The following is a 17,820-nucleotide window of genomic DNA, read 5'->3' as shown; positions in this document are numbered from 1 at the left end:
AGCATCCCCCTTCTGAGTGCTTTGTACAGTCCTACTTACGTATCCAATAATAGTATTTTCCCAATGAGTGAGTCATATACCCCTTTGCTGACATTTAGAATTCTCCTTGTTCTTTGAAACACGTTTATTCATTCCCCATCTCTACAATTATATATGTCTACTCATGGCGTTGCATTTCCTACAGCAGCTGTGCAGCGAACAGATGATTCGTGCAAATAACCCAGCAAAATACTTTTTCCTCCTGGTACCTTGACATCCTCCATTTTAATTATGTAGGGCAAAGCTAATTCTGGCTATGATGCAATCAAAAATGGGGGACAGCTCAATTTAAAAAACACCCCATCCTTTCCCTTGTTCTTGATCAGTCCAGTTTTCCATCTTATTTCCCCATCTATTCTCTGCTCTGCCTCTTTCGATGCTGTCAGTAGCAGAGTACATGGAGGCTGCAATTGTTATTGGGCCTCTGATTTCATAGGTGCTGCAAATATTTTCAGTGAGAAACAAACTTTGCTTCAGACTGTTTCTGGGCTGAAAGGACCAAAAAAAACCAAAGGAGCATTACTCAGCTAATATAGGTACGCAAATGTCTTACCCACTAACCCACGTAATAGGTACTTCATGGCCAGGGAATGATGCTTATCCCCCTAAATCTCTCTCCAAGTAGCCCTAGAAAGCAATTCATCTGGCAGCCCCTCCTTGTTCCTCACTGTGGCCCTATTCCTTCCCCCACAGTTCTTTGCTTCTCTTTGAGTCCTTAGTCACCCTTGCATATTCCATATTTTATTTATTCCTTGCTACTCCTCTTAATCTGCATAGGCCAAACCCTAAGCTCCGGAGTCACCCTGACTCATTTCCTACCCAGGAAAAGCAACGTTTTATATCAGTGGGAAAGCCTGTGATGTCAATCTGGACAGAGACTGATTCTGCACGGGGACTCCTGCATGATTATTTCTTGTTCTCACTCATTCAGGTCTCCATTTAGCAACGCGCTTAAGCATGCACCCAACTGTAAATCCATGCAAGTCCCATTCAGCTTCTCAATTGCTTTCTTCTGCAACATCTGTGTTGATGGTTCCCACATCTTCCAAACACAACAGATTCTCCCTCTGTGCTTCCTCTTCCTAACCTCTCTGTTACCCACTCACCAACATCCTTCCTCTTGCTTTGAGAAATTCAGTTTTTTCTGTTTTTTTTTTTTCCTTTCCTTGTTTGGATTTTCTTATTTTCGCTGCTTCCAGGGGAGTCCAGCTTGTAATTTCACCTCCCTGTTCCTGAGATTGCTATCTTGAATAAAGCACTGACTTCCCCCTCTTCTCTCCAGCATTGTGAAATACCGAATTGGGCCACTAAGGAGAAAAGCTATTAGCCACGACTGCTGTCTCTGATACTGAAACAGAGCTGGCAGCAATATTTACAGGCGACTTTGAAAGCTCCAAGGATGGCTTGTGGCCAAAGCTGATGATATCCACCCCCTCTTTTTTTTAATGATGTCTTCCTATGACTCAGTCTGGTCCATAAGTCAAAATAAGATTTTTTTTTTTTTTTACCCATTCTCCCTTTAAGCAATGAGAACAAGAGCCTAAGAACAGAACACTGTAGCATCACGGACAGGACAAGTTACGTCACGAGTAATGCAACTTGGGGTGTCCTTGGTAGCTTAAAAAGAAGCAGAACAAAAGACGTATGTCCTCTTTCCGGAGAAATGAGTTTTGGCAGAGCTAAACTGGCAATTGCCTGAGTTTTCTAAACTTAGTTTTATCTGTAAGCAAAGCAAGAAACACGCGGGAAGCAGAGACACGGTGACCTCAGGGGCTCATGACTTCCCAGGCTCAGCAAGGAGCTGCCGTGCCCTTTATTATCCACCATTGTGCGGCGGCAGAGTCTCAAATAAAGGGACGGTGTCGGGGGAACTGTGACAGCTGTTCCAGAGTGGGGCTGCGGTGTACCAAGCCAGCCTGCCCACACAGCCCTACCTCTGCCTCCAGCCACGCAGTCTGCAGCGACAAACAGCCACTCCAACGCCTGATAAACGAGCAGTTCAGCCCGAGACCACTTAATTTGCTCTTTGCGTTCTTTGTCTGCCAGTGGCAGGGAAAAGAAGCATGTTTGCAAATTGGTAGTGTTGTGGATAGCATTACCAGGCTAGAGTTATACTGACTGCTAGGCTGCTACAGGAAAAAAACAAAACAAAACAAAAAAAAAACCAAAACAAAACAAAAAACCACCAAACAAACAAACAAAAAAAAAAAACAAAAACAAAAAAACCCGACACAAAACCCCCCAAAAAAACCCCAAAAAAACACCACCACCCCCCAAAAAACAACCCCCCCAAAAAAACCAAACCAACCAAACAAAAAACCAAATAGACACAACAAAAAAAACAGGAAAAAAAAAAAAAATACAACCCAGAAGAGGGTAGCAGGCTGAGAGCTGTGAAGAAGGGTGGGGTGTGAGCGGGGGAGAGCCAGGCAAGGAAATAGGGAGAGAAATAAGACAGTACTGTATCCAAGAGTAGATACTATGATGATGGGGACATTAAGAATATGATAGATAGGCAAGGAAGGCAAGCAGACAGAGGAAGGTACAGAGCAAGAGACAGAGACGAGGGAGGGAGAAGGAAGAGAGAGAGGCAGAATTAATTTGGGAGGAATATACTGAAAACATAATCTTCTCAACAGAGTTAAAAAAGAGAGCGAGAGAGAGAATTAAACAAACAGTGACAGGAAACTGAGAAAGAATAACTTTTTTTTTATGAGCTTGTTAACATTTGTGAAGTTAAGTAACCCTAAATTTATGCCATTAATTTGCATGTATTACATTTTTTTTTCTGTGCTGCCAGTTTATAGTCTCTGTGAAACCTTTAAAAAGTGGCTTTTTTTCTCCTTTTCCCTTTGCCTGTGTTAATTAAGGCTTGTGATATATGTATATTTTTACACTGCTGCTGTGCTCTAGCATTTAATCATGAAATGGCCCTTTTTGCCTTTTCTTTGGGCTGCTCCTGCCTCATCCTTTCACCTCCACAGAAACCTGAGGAGGCCTGCAGGTCCACCCACCTGCACCGATCTCCAAGCATGCCTAGAGTCAGACTGAGATCCCATGATCCCAGGCCAGGATTCTCCCTGTCAAGCAATGCAGCTTTCACAACAGGGAGAGGATCTTCAGCTGCTGAAGGGTTAACAGTTCCAATGCACTAGGGCATTCACATTGCCATACTGAAGCACACGGTATTTACACATTAACAATCACAGGGGAGCCATAAATCGGATTCTCTGGGGAAATCCAGCCAAAGAACAGAGTGAGATTCCTAATGAAGGAAGTCACAGACAAAGCTGGGGGAGGCACAAGTGACAGATACCCTCTAATCAGCTTCTGAAGTAAAAGGGGATGCAGGTCATCTTCCAGGGCTAGAATTATCCTACCTAAGACGCATATAAGAAAGAGCTGCTGTAGAAAATGCAAGTCCAGTTTCTCCCCTGCTTCCAGGGGACTGCACCACACTAGTTCTCAGGGGCAGTCCTCTCCTCCCAAGGACTCTTCTTTCTGGGCAGACAGATCTCTCTCCTAAGCACATTGCTGACTTTGGAAGTGCCCAAGGCCAGCACAAAGCGTAGCTGGTGGAGCCCTTTTGGCAGCTGTCCCAGCGAGCATATTTCTGAGCTCAGCTGGACAGGAGTCCTGGTCCTAAATGTGCTTTGATTGCTTTGCTCCTCTCCAAAGGCTCTGTTTCTCCCAGCTGTAAGCAGAGTTTGCTGAAGCAAGAAGCAGGTTGCTAAGCCTGGTTTGGATGCTGTTTGGTCTTTAGTGGAGCTCATGGGACTCATCTTGTTAAAAGCCAGCTGAGCTGAGACCGTGCACAGTGAATATTGATTCAGACCTAATCACCCTCCATGGGAGACACAGCAACTGGAGGAGAGAATAGGGGGGATTGCTGGTCACAGCAGAGGTGGTGCTCCCTCATCCCCTAAGGAGGAAGCCTGTGATCTCCTGGGGGTCTGACAGGATATGAAAGGTCTCTGGAGAGTCTCTACTGAACTGGAGTTGGGAAGGAGAGGTAGGGGAGACAGACCAGGCTTTCCACACTGTCATTTATGTTGCCATATGGGGGTGTTGAGCACCAGAGAGGATATTCTGATTTACTCCCTGGCTTACTGTTGCTGTGGCAACGGGAGAAATACAGGCCAAACCAGGCTGCATCTGCAATGTGGTGGTAATAGGGAGTTTGGATTCCCATGTGTGTTTGTGTTTGTTTGTTTGTTTGTTTGGCTCTTACAGGAGCCACATGGTAAAAAAGCACCGATATGATGAAAAGGGAATAGGTCTGAATTGTACCCAGACAAATACACCCTCCTCTCATGCAACAGCCGAGCAGTCATGCATGCAGTCCTACTGACAGCACACAGCCCAAGGAACACCAGCACACACGTGGCCTTTCTTCCCACCACAAGTACATCCCTGGAGCTGGAGGTCCTCAGTTGCTCTCCCACCCTTTAAAAGAAGCTGGACTTCTTATTTCATACGTACAAAGACCCAGTGCCCCAGACACTTTGTAGTTGGGCTCTGAAATGCAGCTAAGAGTCTCGAGCCCCCCTAGTGTCAGCAAGAGAATCTCCTCTGCTGTCAGACCCCCACGTCCCAGTGAGCTGTGATTCTAAGGGATCACAATCCCCCCACTGGTTACTGAGCAAATACTCCTCCCTGCAAATACTCCTCCAGCACATCGTAGTGACAAGTTCTTACCTCCCCCCACACACACTCCCCAGGCTGATCAACAAAACAAACTCGGCCCTTTCTCAACAGTCATATCCCCGATTGGGAGAGATGGCCTTCATTGCCAACATCAGAGTGAGCCCTCAGGTCACATAAATTGGCCTGCTGCAGATACCAGCCTCCAACTGTGCGAACTCATGAGTCTGCCAGCACAATTCCCACCCCAGAAAGCAAGTTGTAGAGCACAGAGCAGTACAGCTTCTTTCCTTCCCTCTCCTCCTGCCTGTTGGAACCTGAGTATCCTCAACCTAAACACTGGCCCCTGGAGAAAGGCTCCATGTCCACTGCATCCAAAATATTGGCCCCAGAGACCTACTTTAGGTTAAGTGGAAGGCAGGCAGTTTTTCAACTGCCCCTCACGACCCCAAAGCTTCTCCCTGCAGCACTGGAAGCACAGAAGAGTCTTGTAGCAAGACAAAGTTACTATTCAGCCATACCATTATCTGTTCTTCCTTATCCCACAGTCCATAAAAAGCTGAATATAACATAGGTGCAGGGAAGAATGGCCACATAACAGGACAAGGACATGGTTTGCTCAGACATAGAGACTTTGGAGTTCCTGGAAATCAGACTCCTAATCAGCTTTGGGGGTCTTCTGTTGCAACTTTTGCAAAGGAGGGACAAAGTCTGTGGCAGAGATAGACTGAATTTCCTCAGTCTGGCAGAGCAAGAGCCTGTGAGGCAGGATTTCTCTATGAGGACAGCACACTTGGGGTGAGACATCAGCAAAGACAAGAGGTGTCACTGAAAGGCTGGTGATGCCAGTAACCTGTTGGCTGCTGCTAATTGTGACACTGAGATTAAAAAAGTGTGGGGGAGAGGGGGGAACAAAGGTGCTAAGGTTGAGCTGGAAAAGATGAGGTGATGGACATGAGAGGCTCTCCAGGTATGAAAAGCTTCTACAGAACATTGTGCAGAGAGGAGATGTCCAGCTCGATCCCAGCAAGGACAGCCACAGGGAATGTGTGGTGGCTGCTGGTGTGCTGCAGGAATGCTGTGAGTCTGCAGAATGCCTGTCCACCCAGGGTGTGCAGGAGAGGTGAGACAGGATACAGATTCACCCCCCTTGACTCCTGGCTGCCTTTTCTCTTATTATTCCTGAGACTCCATCTGGCCTCACTATTTTTACACACATACATATTAAAAAAAAAAAAAGAAAGAAAGAAAGAAAAAGAAAAAACCAATAGAATAAACACTTAATTTCTAACCTAATCAGCCCTTTTCTCACTAATTAGCACCCTCTGAGCACATCCACAGGCTGTGAGAGATACTCTGGGGCTGATAATGACCCCCAACCTGCAGTTGCATATGCTGAAGGGTCAGCAGAGCCAAGAGCAAGCCGTGGGGAGGCAGGGAACAGAGTGACCTCTGTCATTGTTTTTTTTTCTCTGAAATGTGGGATGATAGAAAGGGGACATCTCTTTTTTGGCAGGGTCCCTTATGCATGCGTGCGTGTGTGTTTTTCTGTGACAGAGAGTGAATGTGCGTGTGCACGCATGTGTGTCGCGGAGGGGGGAAGCTGGAGCGGCTTGGAGGGAGGGGACTGGAACAAAATTCTGGCACTGAGCCCAAACCTGAAACACATGCCAATTTATGCCTCTTGCTGGTGGTAATGAAGGGCTTCGTTCAAGACACACGGGACACTAATTAAGGGGCTTCAAAGGCAGCTTTCTGTAGAGTGCTCTCTAAAGGGGGGCTGAGGGGAGGAAGGAGCACAAGAGGGGGGTGTTCTCCACTCAATGGAAGACTTCTGGCTCCTAGTGCTGCTGGGGAAGGCACTTTTTCTTTCTCACTGTCTCCCATAGCAACTCCTACCCATGAGAGCTGAGAAGGTGCAAGCATCTGGCAGCTCCGGGCCAGCCCTCAGCAGCCAGAAGGCAAGGCAGGCTTCGGTATGCAAAGGTGGAAAGCAGCATGGCAGAGAGGAAGAAAAGAAGAAAAAGGTGGAATTGGGGAAGCAAATCGGTGTAATTACAAAGGTAGCACCTATAGTAACAGGAGTTGCCGTTAGTCTCCAGGGATTTGCAGGGCCAAAGCTCTGGATCACTGCAGATCAAAACTCCATAGCTGAGCCTTGTCAACTTCATCCCATGGAGTTATTTCACAGGAAAGTGTGGGTGGGGCAGACCTTGAGAGTAGGATAACGGGCAGGGCTGGGAACATGCCTCCATCATGTCAGTCTGGGCACAAGGGCTTAGCTGCACAGGCGCCCAAAGAGCTCTAGCCCACTTCCAGGAGCTTCACAGACCTTGGCCCTACAACTCCTAAGCATTGCAGATTCACTCACTTAGCTGAGTGTTCCCATGTCACAGGAAAGGAGCCAGGCCACGGAATGGGTGACGTGACTCAGCCATGGTCACCAAAGGAGGTCTCAGTTCAACTCTCCGGCTTCCTACCTGTTACCTTACCCTCACACCTGCCTGCCCTCCCTCCACCAGAGTAAACATGAAACAGCAGCTCTGGTGAGAAACAGGACTGTGCTGAGATTGATGAAACGGGGACAGAGTGTGGGAGGAAAGATAAGAATAAATTGGCAGGGAGAGCAACATAGTGTTAGTGAGAGACACGAAGAAAGGGTGAGTGAGAAAGGTGGTGAGGAAGAGAAAAGAGAGAATAGAGGGTTATCATGGATTATAGTCACTGGGCCATGCACCACACAGAGAAAGTGAGGGAAAGAAAAGAGAGGTGATATAAGCACATGAAAAGAAGTGGTGAGAAGTGGCTCACAAAGAGCAAGAGAAGCAGACGGTTTGAGAGATGAGCAGTGTTTCGCTGATCCTGCACGACAGCATGTTGCCTGCCATCACTCACCATCCCACAAGCTGCCAGAATGCCCCACAGCTTCCCTTGGTTTCAGACAGAGCTGTCTTCTCTATGACAGGCAGTCTCAGCACCACACACGGGTCACCTGGACACAGCTCTTTGGGAGTCAGGATCAGTCCAGCCACGATGAATCACAAGTACACATTATTTGACCAAGGCGAAGCAGAAGGCTTTCAGTACTACTCTAATGCTGCTCCCCAACTGTTTCATTTTAACTAAACTAAAGCTAGTTTTTCTAGCCTTTCTGCCCTCTCCTGTTCGCTGTCCTCCTATGCAGCAGCCCACATTTAACTGCTTATTCCGGATGACCTGCTCCATGTCTGCCATGTTCAGTGTCACCCGGCCACAAGCACGGCCACCTGCAGCCCAGAGCAGTTCAGCAGGGCTGTGCCTGCCACTGGAGACAAGGAGGGAGGAGGCTCACCCTGGAAGAAGCACCTGGGGTGAAACTGACTGAGGTGTGGCTGAGGCCAGTGACTGCCCAGAGCAAGAAGGACAGTGCAAGGCAGTTTTTAACAGCAGCTCTTGGGCAACAGGCTCCACATGTATATCCAGAAATTCCCTGGTTTTTCTTACTACTGCCCAGCAGCAGTAAGAAAATGGTGAATCTTGCTGCCCAGACTGAGCAGTTTCTGAGAAGAGGTGGTCAGGCTCCTAGGCAGGCAGAATCAAAAGGGGGTTGGATGCAGAAACACATTATGGTGCTAGAATCAACCCTACGGTAGGTCTTGCAGCTGCCTGGGCCGAGGAACATCTGGGGTCTGCTAGGATCTGCAGAGAAAATAGATCAACCTCGAGGAGGTACAGGCACAGTCTAAGATGCAGTTGCAAGACACAGCCTTGGAAGGGCTTAGCTCCATCACTGACACTTGCCTCATCCAAGCATAACTACAAGGCCAGACAAGTTCAGGGCACCCATGGGCCTGCCTCCACCCATCTCACAGACCACCAAACACTTCCCATCAGCTGCTTACAGCTGCTAAACCTTTACAAGGAAACCCACAAAAGATCAAAATCAAATGGGAGAACAGAGCTGATCATCAGCCTCTTCTGACCATAGGGGAAAAAACAGCCAAGACATTCAGGTTCACAGAAAGACACCAGCCTTAGTTTCCACGGAGAGAGGAAACAGGAACACTCTCCAGCTTCCCCCTTTACCTCCCAGGTCTTCCTTCTCCTCCTGCACCTTGCTTTTCTGCCCTGTGCAATCCAAATTGGATGCCATGCCAAAGACAGATAAACAGGCAACTAGTGAATCACTCTTATTAAGTTTGAACTTATTATTAAAAAAAAAAAAAAGAATAAAAATGAAAACTAAAAACATTAAAAGAGGGAGAGAAAATCAAAGCTGGGATTACAGGCTTAGCAAGCATGAGTGCATATTCAGCCTACACTGTTCCCTTTGTGACTCTGTCACACCGGTAGACTGCTAAGAGAGTTATACCATTACTAACATGACAGCATTGTCCTGTACAGCCTGGATTAGAAATCCCAGTGGCTGTGTGGAGAAGTCCCTTGGCAGTGGCAGGTACTTGGCCTCATGACGCCTTCCACTCGCAGCATGCTGGCCAGGCAGGGAGAAGTATTCAATTATCAGACAGGCTCTGCCTTTTCCTAGACCGGCTTTTTTTCATTGTGTGACTGCTTTCTCCCTGGCTAGTGATGCCTGAGAAGTCTGTCACGCAAGAGAAACTCAAGATGGTCCAGACAATTCCTGAATCAGGCAGACTTCTCACAGCTGAAACCCTGTTCCTCCTCACAAATACACAGTCTTCTCCAAGTATGGATAGGATTCAGTCTTGAAGGTGGTGAATATTTCATTCACCAACAGAGGACCTCCAACAACTGCCTAGAAAACTGGATCTCCTTGTTCTCTGCTGGGCAGGAACATCAGTCAGTTGTGATTCCTTCACATTTCTCCGGCCTAAAAATCATCCTACTGAGCCAAGACTGATTGCCCTCATTACTTCCACTTCTTAAGCAGGACCACACCAGTTTTTAAACACATCAAAGACATGTATGTTGCTCTGATGCATTTTTCAAAAGCTTCCTTTTCCAAGTAATTCCCATATAAACATCACCCAGAATAACACAGCAATCAGATAATCACCCATACCCTCATCCACTGTTTGTACCCTTTGTGATGTCCTTGGGAACTGTTTCCTCACTGGGACAGTGGTGTTATAGCATGTCTGTGAACTGGCACAGATAGACAAGAAAAAGGCAGCTGGCAACAATAAATGCATCACCCCAGCCAGGATGCATAACAAGGAAAGGTCATTGTGAAAAGTGGTCTCTCATTGCTCTGGCAGCAGCCAGCATTCCTGCTTATGCGGCCACCAATGCAGGGGCTCAGCTTTGGTACCACTAAGGGAAGATGAGCCGGATGCTGCATGAATTGGCTGGGTCAGTCCCTAGGTCTTCATACAGGGAAAGAGGAGCTGGAGTGAGAAAGGCAGTGAGCTGAGAGAAGGAAAGAATTGGGTATGCAGTGCCTGGAGGGTGAGGGTCAGGACCAAGAGTAGCAGAAGGAGCTATCTAGGGCAGCTGCTCACCCAGATGGTCCCCAGTCTGTAGCCTTCAGATCTTGCCTTAGCTCCAGCCCCGTAACTGGTGCTTGTGGCCTCATCTCCCCACATCTCTGTTCTGCAGCCAGTAAAGCCACTGGTGGGGCAGGCTCTGTACCACTGCAGGAATTGGGGCAGGGACCATTCCTCATTCACATAACCCCAGTACTATTTTCTCTTTCCCAAACCAAAGACACAAGGGAAAAAAACACAGTTTTTCTTTCCAGAGCTTCCCCGGGGCTAGGATACAATATTTTATGGCCCAGTTCTTAGCCTATTTGCATTTTGTATTTTTACTTGAACTGCAGTTTGTTTCCAGGCGTTTGGGATGCCTAATGATTTTCAAAGCACTGTTTATTTTAATCCCTCTAATTTATTAATAAATTAGTTGGCCTCAAAGTGCTTGGGAAAGAAGGGGTAAGGAAGTTGTAACCAGTGCTTTGAATAAAGCATCAAACTGTCATATGATCACATCAAAGCAACAGCAAGCAGATCACTTTGTTGGCTATATCATGATACAGCCTTATAGGTCCTCCAGCTTGGTGTCAGGTTTCCTCACACATGTCACCCTGCAACACTACCAGGCTCACCAACTCCAAGGATGAAGTAAAAAATAGCAATGCCCAGAGGCAGCTCCCTCTGAAAAGTCTGCCCCTTCTCACCCTCTGTGTGTTGTGAGAATGTAGCATGCCACCGTGGCGCAGATAATATAAGCCATGCTGACATCCACGTGGCTATGCAGGCAAGGTTGTAATCTTCCCATAAATCACAGGTGCACTCAGCCTCCACTACACTGTTCAGCCCGGTGCTCTGTGGCAAGACTACAGTTTCACACACAGGACAGTCCCTGAAAAAACAGCGAGCATAAACCCTGTTAATCATGCAAATGAATGTCTTGGGATCTCTGCTAGTCAGTCCCAACAAGAACGTGCCAGGTTTTCTCATCACCAGAAAGCAACTGACAGATCCTGAAAATCCTAGGGGCTGCCCTCAAATAACTTTTCCCATCTCCAGGGAAGCTGTGAATGTGCCCCATCAGGTGTTTACGAGCCTGCCCCCATCTAGGGCCTTAAGACCACATACAGTCTCCTGCAGCTGACAACTTCATCACATCCTTACTGCTGCAAAGCCCACTTGCTCTCAGTGATCCCACTGAGATAAAGATCCCCTTTCTCCCATCTCACGCTGACCTGTCAGCGTTGAACACGTTAGTCATGGGCTAGCATTTGCCAGGGACACAGGACTCGCAGGAAGCAGAAGCCTCTCTCTTCTGTAGTGGCAGGCCTTGCTGCAAGTGTACATCTTGTGCTAAAGGGCTGAGGTGATTCCACAAACAGCTCTCTGAAAGCAGCCTGAAGTTGCTGCTGGTTGTCATGATGAGTTAGTTGTGCTAGATGTCCTCCAGAAGCACCGTTCTGCCTGGGAATAGACAATGACTACTGTTCAGAGGGGGTGAACACATCCTGCCTGAACAAGCTGATTACAACAGCCAGCACAGCTGTCTGGCATGGGGGGGACCACCTGTACTCGTGTTCTCTTTGTACTTGTGGATAAATTGACAGAAACAGAGATGCCTTAAGAAAGGCAATGGTGGGATAGAAGCTCTTTCACACAGGATGCAGGAAGAACAAAAACATTTTTGCAGTGTGATTTGCGAAGCGGATTCCAGAGTGGATTTCCTTGCTGATATCCACAGGTGCTGTCAGTGCCAATGCAGCCTGAGCAGAAGCGAGCCCAGCCTGGTTCTGCACCCATCTAAAGGTAGGTGCCTGCATGCCCAGCAGGCATTTGCAGCAAGTGGATCATCAGAGTGCCAGGTCAGGCACCTTCCTGGGATCAGTGGTCACAGCAACAGATTTCTCCCCTCCCTGCCACAGATTAGGCCCACAGCTCCAGAGGCAGCTCCCATTCCTGCAGAAACATCACTGCTGAGCGCTCACTGTGCATTGCCATAGCCCAAATCACCATATTAATATTTTTGCTTCTATTCCTTACTTAAAACCCCCCTTCTCTCCAAGCTGCATCTCCCATCTGATGAAGGCAAGCCCAGGGCCAAGGGCTGATGGCCACAATGCTTGCTGGCTCCACACCACTTTGAGGGGTGCCAGCTTGCCAACAGAGCATCTGCACTCTGCACTCCCTTTCTTCCTTCCCTGACTCCCTGCACTCTCACTACCTCTTGCCAGCACAAGAAGGCCCACGTGGAGAGGCACTGAGACTGCTCATGCTCTTTCCTAGCTGTTTCCTCTCTCCCATCTCCTCCCTGTGTGTGGACACCCTGATGGCACCTACCCACTCACTGGGTGGGCCATCAGAGACATTGTGTCTGCCCTGCTCCTGGCACTCAACATCTGACACCTTGTTTTAAGGGCTTATCAACTACTCTAGCAGCCTTTCCCTCTCACCCAGACCCCCACAATCAACGGGCAGTAATCCATGCTGTGCAGGAAGAAAAGGGATGGCATGAATCCCAGCACTCGGCTCTGTGTTGTGGACAAGGCATTATCTTCACCCTACAAAGGTGTAACTCTGCTCTTGGCTTGATTGTGGGCACTCAGTTGATAAAGTCAGGTTATTACCTGCATGCCCTGGCAGGGCACCAGCTCTCCAGTCTGCCCATCTTCCCTGGGGCAAGGAGCTCCCTACTTTAACAAAGCTTGATCACCCAGCAAGTTCTCCTATGTGGCAGAGGAAATGGAGATCTTCAAAACAGGATTTTAATTGAGTCCTCAGTTTGATGATCTACCACTTAAGAAGAAGGCCAGGGTGGATGAATCCTGATCTTTGCTCTCAAAAAAGTGCACCAACAAGTGATAAGAACTTTGGAGAGCAATAACAAGGGGAACAGCATCTCTTGGAGCCTTCCCAAGGGGAGCATAACCAGCTCATGTACTTAAGGCTGTAACCTTTCTCATTCTCCCCATACGTCTCTTGGTGTCTTTTCTTCTGTTGCCTCTCTGATCCCTGAGCAAAGAGCACAGTCTTAGCAACCCAGCCTCTGCAGGGAAGTCCAAGAAAGTCCAAACCTCCAGGATCATGCCATACTTGTCTAAGGGCATGGGGAAGAACCATCTGCCTCCAGGATGCTTTATTCAGCAGTGGCAAACACTGAGGCCAGGGGAAAAGGAGCAGAAGTCGGCCAATATAGAGATACCTCCCCAGGCCTCCAAGACAAGTTGAAAATGGTGGATTTTGTGAGTTGGCCAAATTTACTACAAAATTACTCCACAAGGATTCTGCCCAGTGTTCACTTTAACTGTGCTTCATTGTTACATTTCAGGTGCTTTTCTGCTGGGACGAAAACGGGGCTGTAAAAGGCCTGTCTGTGAACGAGAGACTCTTTGCACAGAGTGGTGCGTCTGTGGGCAGGGAGGAGGGCAGGCATTTCTTCTCCGTGCTCCTCAGCAGGGGTGAACAGTAATGAACATGCTGGGAAAGGCCAGCAGCCCCTGAGTGAGGCATATGGGTCTTTATGTAAGACATGCCAGCCAAAATGAAGAGACCATTCCTGCATTAAAGCCTGTTCAGTGTGTCCATAAAACCGGTGAATGCAAGCATCCTATTGTGAATGTTCACATGTGGCATGCCAACAGTGGCCCTGGGATGTGTCCCCAGCCCGTGAGCATGCGAGCCAGCCCCACGGGGGGTGCGTGTGCGTTGTCTGGCTGCCAGGGCACCTGCCCACTGGGGAACTTTCCATCTAAACCAGCTGACAGCTGCTCTCCTGAGTTTCCTGGACACCAATAATGTTTTCCCTTTTCTAATCTCCCCAATGTAAATCCATTCACAATGAGTGCCTAGAGACTTTTAATTCCATCGGCATTAAACTCACTAAAACCTCTATTACCAAAAGCTTTTAGGATTTTCCCCAGAATCTACAAGTCAGGTTCATAACATGACAGAACTCCACCTCTCTAGGGTGTCTGAGAAATTAATTCATGCTTCCTAAATGCCAGGATCACTGACCAGACATTCAAAGTATCCCCCTTGCCATTAGTAAGCTCAAGTTGCTGGTACAACACGGCCCTTGCCAGGGGCTGAGCTGTCTTCTGAAACACCTCTAACAGTCTGAGGAAAGCCCCCTCCCTGTACCAGGCAAGAGCAGATCACCTCACAGCAAAGCAATACCAGAGGTTCACAGATGCTGTGTTAAAGGGAAGTGGTTTATTTCAGTGCTGCTTTGCTGCATTCATAGAGTAAAGGTCTGACAAATGCATCACAACACCAGTGCTCCCCCGGTACCAAAATAAGTGAAAAGATAGTGTGGTCTCACCTCAGAGCTGCACACAGGCAGGCACTGTAAAAGCACAAGGATTATCCAGCTACACCTCAGTAGAGAAGGTGGCTGGGTGCCGAGACAAATTGAAAGTGGTTGTGGTGGAGGGGTCAGACAGCTGTGAGTCAGTGAGTGAGGTTTCTAAATGCTGTAATACTCCAGCGATGGTGCATTTATCCTTTGGCCCTGGAGGTTCATTGGCTGCTGTAACAGAGCAGAGAGATGCAATCATCTTTTGATCCCAGAGGTCTTTTTAGGTGCTATAATAGAGTAGTGATGATCAAGCCATCTCCAAAGCCTTGGGGTTGCTGGCACGCAGCATGGGTGACGTCAGTGTCTCTCAGCCCCCACAGTCCCCAGCTCCTGGATTCCAGGAGAGGTGTTGAAGATGTTGCTTCCAGCCCAGAGGTTTGCAGGGGCTGTGGTGATGTCAGCTTTGACGCACTGCCAAAGTTCCCTCTGGCCTCACAGGAACTTTTAACCATGTGGAAAGGTGTGATACTGACCCCAGCTCTCTGGGACACAAGCCTGTCTGCTCCCATTCTATCCACAGCACCTGCAGGGGGTGCAGCTCCAAGCTACCCTCCAAAACAAATCACAGCTCTAAGAATACAAGACAGTTCACAGAGATCCAGCAAAGAGCAGCATGCAAAGATGATCCCCAGTGTTTTTTTATCTATTTCCCTGTGCAAGTAGTTACTCTGCTCACACCTCATGGGCTGTCCAGGAAAGAGACATATTTCCAAAGAGTCTGGGATTTGTGTGTAGCTACACACGCATTCGTAGCTACACACAAATAGCTAGAAATCAAACAGGCTAAGTTAGCCAAGTTGTTGAAGATTTCAGCATCCTATATCATGGACTCAGGGAAAAAAAAAAAGGGAACAAGAACTGGGACCATGCTCCTGGGTAGGGAAGGCAGTTGGACGAAGAAGATATGTTTGTAGACTCAGATCCTTACACTGAAGAGAGGAGGAAGTAATCAAATAAGATTTCAGGGTTTCCATAGGCTCAGAGACCCTTCAGCTCCAGCAGATTTTTAATTCTGGGCTCCAACTTGGCCTGGAAATTAGAAAGTTTGCTGGATGCCCTGTTATCCTGGCACTGATTCCTGCATCCGTAGTTCAGGCAGAAGATGGAAGCATGTGCAATCTCCCAGCAATGTCTAGGAACTTTGCAGGTTAGGTTTCTGATCTGAGGCAATATCAAGAGTTTAGGTGGGTTAGCACTTTTTCTGTGGCAGGGCTGGGGTTTGGTTTTCCCCAGAACCTAATTCAAACTCAGAGGATGAAAATTCTCCTTCATACTATGGACTTCAACATGATTAGACATGAACAGAATTTCACTGCTGGTGTCCCAGCAGGTAAGATGTACACAAGGGAACAACAATTACATGTCAGAGAAATGTCCACACAGGCTCTCAGGAAAAAACATCACTGGAATTTGGGGGAGAAAAGGTGGAAAAACATCAAAGCAGACAAATGAGGGACAGTGTACTCCTGTCTCAATTTTCTTATTTTCTGCTATGAGTTGCAGGCTAATATAGGCTCTGAAGACTGAACCTGCAGGTTCAGGCTCCAAAACTGGGCTCATCCTTAGTTAAAGCTTATTGAGGTACTCTTGTTCTCCACAAAACACACAAATCCACTATGAACTTTTCTAAATTCTTGGACCTGACAAATTCTCATGTCTTAGACCTCCACAGTTCAACCCTGTAAATCCCATACACTTTAATTTCACTGTGCTTTTCTTCACTCCTAGGTGATGAGGAAAGGAAGGACAGATATCCTCATATGTCTCATAAGTTTATTTCCTCCCACCATACACTCCCAATCTGCTGTCTGACACCAACAACCCCTGTCTCCTCCATATCTTCACTTGGGGGGTGTTCACAGGCTTTCTGTATCACCTCAGAGGCCCTTCATTTCTCCAGCATCCCTTCAGAAAAAGGCTGACCCGGGTTTGGCTTGTAATTCCAGATGAAGCAGCACTGCGGGTGTACCAAGAACTCTTCCAGAGTCCTCTCTACCCACAGCCTCTGCATCCAAACAGCTGATTTGCCTGCTCAAGGGCATCACAGCATGGGGCAGAGCTCTGCAAAGACATTTGCCTTTTCATTTGGCTGATACTCTTGATTCAGGACCTTTTGGGTATCTAAAGAGTTTTGAGTCTGCCCTGCAACACACATTACTTTGAACATACCAACATTCAGTTTCACTCACCAGAGCACAGTGTGTCCATTTAACTTAGTTCTCTTTCCCAGGCATTTCCCACAGCCCTTTCTGTCCACAGCCAACATAATAATTTTGTCTCATCTGCTGATTTCCATATGGCATATCTCTCCTCCCACCTTTCCAATTCATTAAACAATAAGGTAAATCACAAGGGATTTAGAAGAGAACCTGGAGGCCACATTAACCGCTTGCCATGGTGAAACTTGACTGTTTAATCCCCTCATTCTTTCAGTCTCCTACTCAGTTTTTGATCTATGTCAATATTTTGTCTCTCACAGACTGCTTAGCTTCTTTAGCAGCTCAAGTGCAGGATCTTTCAAAAACCTTTTGGAAGTCTAAATACATTATATCACTTGCTTTTCCTTTATCCACTGCATTATTGACACATTCAAAAAGTTGTAGGAGATTAGCATGATGCAGTTTTCCCCTGCTGAACCCACGCAGGATAGGCCCTATCAGACCACAATCTTCCAGATGTCTTCAAGCACTGCTTTTTAATTATCATTCCCACCAGTTTACCAGATACAGATGCAAAGCCTACTGATCCTTAATTCCCCGGATCATCACTGAAGCCTTTTTTTTAAATATAGGTACAACATTTGGTCTTCTCCAATTCCCCGAATCAGTAGCTTTTTTTTTTTTTTTCCACAAGAGATTGCATATTTTTGTTAGCAGCTCAATCACTTAAGCTCCTTCCAAACTCTAGGATTTAACCATCTGGACTTGATAAGTTATTGTTCAGGGAAAGGGGGGGGGGGGAGGTTTTGTAGTTGTTGGGGTTTTTTTTCACTGGGTTTGTGGGTTTTTTATGAGTTGCTTTGTGCCAGCACCCATTATTCTACCAGCATATTTTCCAACAGATCCTCATCTAAGCAGATATAGGAAAAGAATCTCACTAATACTGTTGGTAGGGACAGCTGATACAAGAGAACTCATAAGAGAATTCAGCTCCCCAGCAACATCCTAAAAATGGAGATACTGAGTCACTTTAAGCACAGTAGGTGACTGGAATTGATCAATGTGAGTTTTCTTGGATAACATCCACTCTGTTCTGACCAACCAGGCTAGTTTTGCTCATTTGTTTGGGTCTCTTGCTGAATAGTGATTTCCATCTTGACCCCAGAAGATTCAGGGCAGGAACAGCACTAGCTTG

At 47.2% G+C, this 17,820-nt stretch overlaps 1 long non-coding RNA gene across 3 annotated transcripts in view; it reads right to left on the bottom strand.

The window, feature by feature from the left end:
• Nucleotides 1-17,820, bottom strand: part of LOC128807666 (uncharacterized) — a 54,282-nt gene that overhangs the window by 9,462 nt on the left and 27,000 nt on the right. For 2 of the 3 annotated variants that reach the window (XR_008437235.1, XR_008437237.1), the window contains 3 exons: nt 14,431-14,637; nt 11,348-11,576; nt 10,715-11,004 (listed from right to left, as the gene is read on the bottom strand). The exons of the other annotated variant lie outside the window; for it this stretch is intronic. This is a non-coding gene — a long non-coding RNA (uncharacterized LOC128807666). Of the gene's footprint in view, nt 1-10,714; nt 11,005-11,347; nt 11,577-14,430; nt 14,638-17,820 lie in introns of those variants that run through there. 3 annotated transcript variants of the gene reach the window in all.

Source organism: Vidua macroura, chromosome 5 (genome assembly GCF_024509145.1).
Source record: "Vidua macroura isolate BioBank_ID:100142 chromosome 5, ASM2450914v1, whole genome shotgun sequence".
Classification (NCBI taxonomy): Eukaryota; Metazoa; Chordata; class Aves; order Passeriformes; family Viduidae; genus Vidua; species Vidua macroura.
Note: the sequence above shows the minus strand (reverse complement) of the source record. Positions and strands in the feature narration are given on the sequence as shown.